Source organism: Condylura cristata, unplaced genomic scaffold, assembly GCF_000260355.1.
Source record: "Condylura cristata isolate star-nosed mole 26May11 unplaced genomic scaffold, ConCri1.0 scaffold00001, whole genome shotgun sequence".
Classification (NCBI taxonomy): Eukaryota; Metazoa; Chordata; class Mammalia; order Eulipotyphla; family Talpidae; genus Condylura; species Condylura cristata.
Window position 1 is genome coordinate 81,082,552 of NW_004567102.1, and position 6,000 is coordinate 81,088,551.

A 6,000-nucleotide genomic window follows, 5' to 3' on the forward strand; every position below is an offset into this window, starting at 1 on the left:
TCAAATAGTTCCGGCATCTAATATCAGATTATAGGTCTTAAGATAGAGATTTCACATAGAGTTTTGTATTGGTAATCATACACATATGGCATAAAGTAGTTTGCCTTAAAATTCCATTTACTTAACACATGGCTATAAAATTTTATAAAGCATCGAGTCTGCTTATGTACCCCACAGACTTCCTCCTACCACTTCTTGGATTTGTTTTTAAATGTATTACTTGAATGAATGGCTTTGAGCCCTCTGTTCTCCTTTTCTGACTTTGCTTAACTGTCAGCTTAAGCCAAGATTCCTGAGCAAATTATGTCCCCAGTTCTCTAGAAAAGTTGACTAATAGTTCAACTGGAATGTCTCTCCCAGTTCACGAGTTCTGAATTCCTGGGCAGGGACGTGTCGTGGACATCGCTACGAGTCTGATGAATGTGCATAGGTAGTCTGAGCTCCCCCAGATGAACCTAGGTCTCATGAGATGGGAACTGGCTCTGGGAAACTGGCCTCTGTCAATAGGGTGACAGGAATCATTGGCAAATTGTCACCTGGACCAGGTCTGTGTGGTTCTGTGTATTTCTGGCCCCTTCAGTGAGAACCCTGTCTGACTGAGGTAGTCACTCATCAATTAGAACTTTAGTTTCTCAGGATGAGGATGGAAGTGATGAAGCTGGCCCCCCAGAAGCAATAACTGGGTACCCTGACCATCTGCTCTGAAACCTGCCCTCGCTGGCACACACCATCAAAGCAAGAGTGACCTGTCTTTTCAGAGCTCCTGCTGTGGATGCTTTCACAACTATGACTCGTCATTTCGTTTACCCCTAGCTTGTTTTATTTGAACTCCAATCTAGTTATATAAACACACCTCAGCACAATTTATAGGCTTGTGATTCTTTCTATCATAGCTGGCCTTTTTTTCTTCTTGAAACAAACTCAAAAGTCTAGACTTTGTCAGGTTGATGCATAAATTTGGGCACTGTTTATACCGAAACCATATACACATTCCAGAAACGGGAATGTTACCAATCTAAAATAGAGATGATGAGCCTTTGACGGGTCAAGAGATACCCAACAAGCCATCGGATGTGTAAATGCTGATCTACTCCTAAAAACACAAGTTTTCACACAGCTTGCTCTGGAGCTTTAAGAAGAAGCAGGTGTTAGCAAGAAAGCCTTGTTAAATCAATCTGGAAAAGAACTTTCTCATAACACAAATTGTTTGGCAATGAAAGGGGCTAGGATTCTCCAACCAGTTCTCCAACTTTCCTCTCAGAGGAATGGTATAAGTAGAACCAGTTGCCCATCTTCAAGAGGTGACAGGAAGGACTCCATCAGCCAACGGAAGAGAAAATGATTTTGTACCTTAGGTTCAAACAGTCTGCCCCAGATTTCCCTAATAAGCCTATGAAGCTGGCTAAATAGCAGACCGCCCTGGAGTAACGTAATACGGTGAGGATGAGCGTTGGGGTGCTTGTATGGTGGTAAGCTCGAGGGTTTTTTCAGCCATTTGCATAGTATAACAAATATATTGCTACACTTTCAACACAGACTCATGCTCAATACATCAGTGTTCACTGGTTTCTTTCTAGGGCAGAGAAAATGAACCTAGAACAGGCAGCTTACTTTGCAACCCATCACAGACAGCAGGCTAAGGGGAAGGGCTTCCAGGAAAGGTCAGGCCAAAAGCCGTGAGGAAGAGAAGGGTGACCTTGTTCCTTCAGGAGGGACCGACTCTCACAGCATGATGACGGAGCTGTAGTACATGAGGACCATCGCACACCCCTGCACAGGTCCATCACAGGTAAGTCTAAACATGTCCACCTGGCCTCTTCAGGGCCTCATTTGGGTCAGCACGTGAAGTTTGACAAGTCACAAGCTCTTCTTGTCTTGTATACATATCTACTTATATGTATGAGATGGACATATATGAGGATATAGGAGCTCATAGATAACCATACTGATGGTTGTATTTCATGTTTCTATGATTATACTATATATAACATTCTACAATATCTATATATATAGTAACAACCTATATATATAGTTTAGGACGGATGAATTCATCCATTCGTGTTGCCGGAAAGCCAAAATGCAGAGATGAATTCTTCTGCCGTTACTTTGTTGTATGTATTGTTAACCCACATCCTGACACGTGGCACACAAGTTGTGTTCCCTGTCCGGCATCCAAGCCCCTGCTTCTAGAAACACCTGCTTTTCCTCTGGGGAGCCACGTCTCTCTCAGGTGATTCTAGGGGCAAACCCTGTCCCTGGCTCCAGGTTGAACAAGCAAGCCAGGTCCACTGGTCACTATTGGCTTAGACTGGAGAGGTAAAACAAATTACCATGGAAATGGCAGTCAGGCCTAGGGTTTGGGTTGGGGAGGGAAGTGTTGGAAGAAAAAGTACTAGTTTTTCCCCTGAGGCTGCTGAGCTGAGAGGAAATAAGGCTGGAGCTGCCAGAGAAAATGAGCCTAGAACGAGCTCATTTTCAATCTCCCTCGAGACTGGCAGCTTGAGAACGAAAAGAAAGGAGCCGTGAAAGCTGGAGAAGAGGGCCATACAGTACGGACGTTTGCCAAACCTCTCGTTCAGTTACTCTCTCAGAGAAAACACTATTTCACGTGATGCCCGTGCGAGTTAAATCTGTCACTTGCTAATTCAGAAGACTTCCTTGATCAGAGCAAAACCTCCCAATAAGGACCCTGGACGAGAGGGTGGTCTGGTCCCCAAGGCTCAGGTGTCTGGCTCGGCCACTGCAACAGGCCCAGTGAGAGACCCGCATGCTAATGCTTTTGTTTTCTGACTCATGCCCTAAGCCCTGGCTGTCTAGACTTTGGGCATACAATTATATTTTTAAAAGCATGAGTCTCCGTCCATCAGGGAAGGCTCGTGCTTCCTTGGGGGGTTGGTCTGTGCGGTGATTTTGCAGGGATAGTGGCCCACAGGCGACGTGTAGTGTGACGTGAAAGGCTAGCCCACTTTAGCGGGAGCCCTGGGATCCGTGGTCTTAAGAAACATTGCTCATTTGAACAGACGTTTTACATCTGCTGAAGCGAAGCAGGTTTGCACGGTCTCGTGTGAGCTGGGTTTGGGCCTGGGTTATCCATTTCTTCATCCGGACTTGGACGTGTAGCATGGAAATACTGTGGGCTTGATTTATGACGAAGTGTGGAAATTGGAGAAAATAATCGCAGGCTTGGGTTTAAGGGAGCCGGTTGGCCATAGTGAACATTTGGAAGTTTGTTTTCTCTGAGGGATTCGGGAGTTTTCAAACTCACTTTACAACATATACAAATTTAACTTATATCCAATTAGATAATGCAGCTGGGTAGAACCTGGAGCGTGTGACATTTGATTCATTAATTCAGGCATCTGAGTGGAAGGTTCGACACAGCCATGACCCAGCTGAGTGCATGTAAAATGCTCTAACATTGAAGCCAAATTCTCTGTCGTTTGAAAGCATGGAAATGTTTCTATTTTCTGATACACTTAACATGACAGAACCCATCGAGTCCCACTTTCTAGAAGTCTGCTTTTCAGAAAGAATGCTGGGGAGAGATGTGATCAGTTTTGCCTTTTAGAGAGATGGAGGTGAGCAGACGGAACAAGAAGGCAGTGTTATGACAGTCCAAAGAAGACGGGGGACGGAGCTGGGGGTTGGGGGGTCCTGCTCTTGGCCCACCTGAATGTGTCTTAGGAAACCTGTCCCTTCAGAATGCAAGCTCTCTGCCCACCCGCATCCACACAAATGTCTCTTTTTCCTTAATCAACTTGCCACGTGCCGCTGTGAGAAAAGAAAACCCACAAGGATGGCACCCTACCACCGTAGGGTCGGAGTGGCCTCGCTGATCAGGTGTGTCCGCCCAGAACCTGTGGCCTTGTTTGGAGACAGTGTGTTTGTTGCAGGTGTAACCAGGTTAAAGCTCTGCCGTGAGCTGGTCTTGGGTCAACCAAAGTGGATCTAGCTGGGGGAATTTTTCGTGCTGTATTTTCTTGTTTTCTGTGTGCTTGGGGGGTCTGTCATTTAGGGGTGATCTCAGGAGGAGGGAGAGACCTTTCTTAAAGAAAGTAGCGACTATCCAGGGAGTAATTCTTGCACCTGTAAATGAATCGGCCCGGTGTGAAAAGGCCCAACCACCTCCTTATCTCTCACACAGAAGCCAGTATTTCGCCTAAACAGTCCCAGGCCAGGGAACCCCCTCAAGCCCAAAGCCTGCCAGGATTATTCGGCTAGCCAAGCCTAAATCATTTGCTCAGCCATGCTTCTCCTTTCCCTCGGAAACCCCAGAGATGTCCCCTCCTGACCAGACCTGATGGTCTCTCAGTGGGGGGATGCACCCCTTTTTCTCAGGAAAGGGAATTACTAAGTTCTCTCAGAGGCATTGAGCTCTGCGTGTGGATTTCCTCTCACACAGGTGAGTTCACTGGTCCTAAATCAGTGATGGTGTCTCATAAGAGGCGGGAGAAGGCAGACTCCCAGAGGAGCAGCCATAACGTGGATGCAGAGTGGGGTGGTGCTGCCCCCAGCCAGAGGACACCCAGGCCCCCAGGGGCAGGAAGAGGCCAGAAGAGGCCTGGAACCTTGGGACAGAGCAGAAAGCACCGACACCTCACGGTCAGACTCCAGACGATGAGAGCAGACATTTCTGTGGTCTTAAGCCACTGAATGTGTGGCAATTTGTCTCAGGAACCATAGGGAACTCATCCAGCCCTGACCAAAAGTCTCTTTCGGGGTTCCACATTTCCCTCTCATCTTAGAAGAGAAATATCACCACCCCTTTTCGTGACCAAAACCACCATCCTAAGCAGACTTTTCTCATTCTACAAAAAAATGACTTACTACTGCAAAGCACTAGTTTCTCCCACTGACCTAGCAGGATGTAGTAGAGTGCCTTTGAGGGAGGAAGGTGACAGCTTTAAATTGTCGTCTTTTCAGGGATAAGAAGTGTCGGGGATGTTGGGGCTGGGAAACAGGGGGTGAGGTTTATAGTGGTGCTGAGGTATATTCAGAACAGAGAACTTATAGATTCAGTCACTGTAAAATTTAGACTCTTGGTTATGTAAAAGTTCAGTCTAAACAGGCTTAAGTAACGAAGGGGGGCTCTCCCTGGTAGCGCGATGGGTTAAAGCACCCCATTATGAAGCTCTCCGAAGCCACTGCAGCACGAGTTTGATCCCCAGCCAGGGAGCTGACCCAGGGCGCAGCAGACCTCTCCTGGCCCACCACTGCTCCCCTCAGCAGTGTACTTTGTCCATCTGCCTGTTCTGCTCCCCACTCTGGTGAAGCCTCTTGCCCACCACTCCTCTGGCCTGTACCCCAGTTCTGTATGCATGAATAAAGAAATCTCTAAAAACAACTAATGAAAGGAATTGATTGACTCACATATTTAGAAGTCCCAAGGAAGAGCTGGCTTGTTCCAGCAGCTCTGCCCTGCACCACGCCACGCAGGGAGCAGCTCAATCACAGCTAAACGCACACACGCCCAATGCACACACAACACACATGGTAGTGCCTGCATGACACACAGGAAGTTGCTGGTGGCGTGGGGACAGGAGACTGTGTGACAAAGGAGTGAGCAGAGGGAGCGGTGTGGGGCCGACGGAGCACGGCCTAGGAAGAGGCGGCAGCGCTGAGAGCCTAGCAAGGCTTAACCCTGAGGGGGAAACAGCTCTACTCCAGCTCCTGAGACAAGAGGGGCTGTCTCTGCGGGCAGAGGGAGAAGCCAGAGGCCCGGCTGTGTGATGAGCGAGGAGACTGCTGGTAGGAGGCGGGAGGGTCAACGTCTGGAGTGGACAGTGGGGCAGGAGGATATTGTGGGGAGATGCATGTCTCCCTAGCATTCATAGGCTGAAGGGCTAACCCCCGGCCTTCCTCTGCACCCGAGAATGTGTCCTTATTGGCAGGTAGGACCTTTACAGAGGTCATCAGGTAAAAATGAGGCTGAGCATCCTGTTCAAATATCGCTCATGTCCTCATAAACAAGAGGAATTTGGAGGCAGACACGTGTGGGGA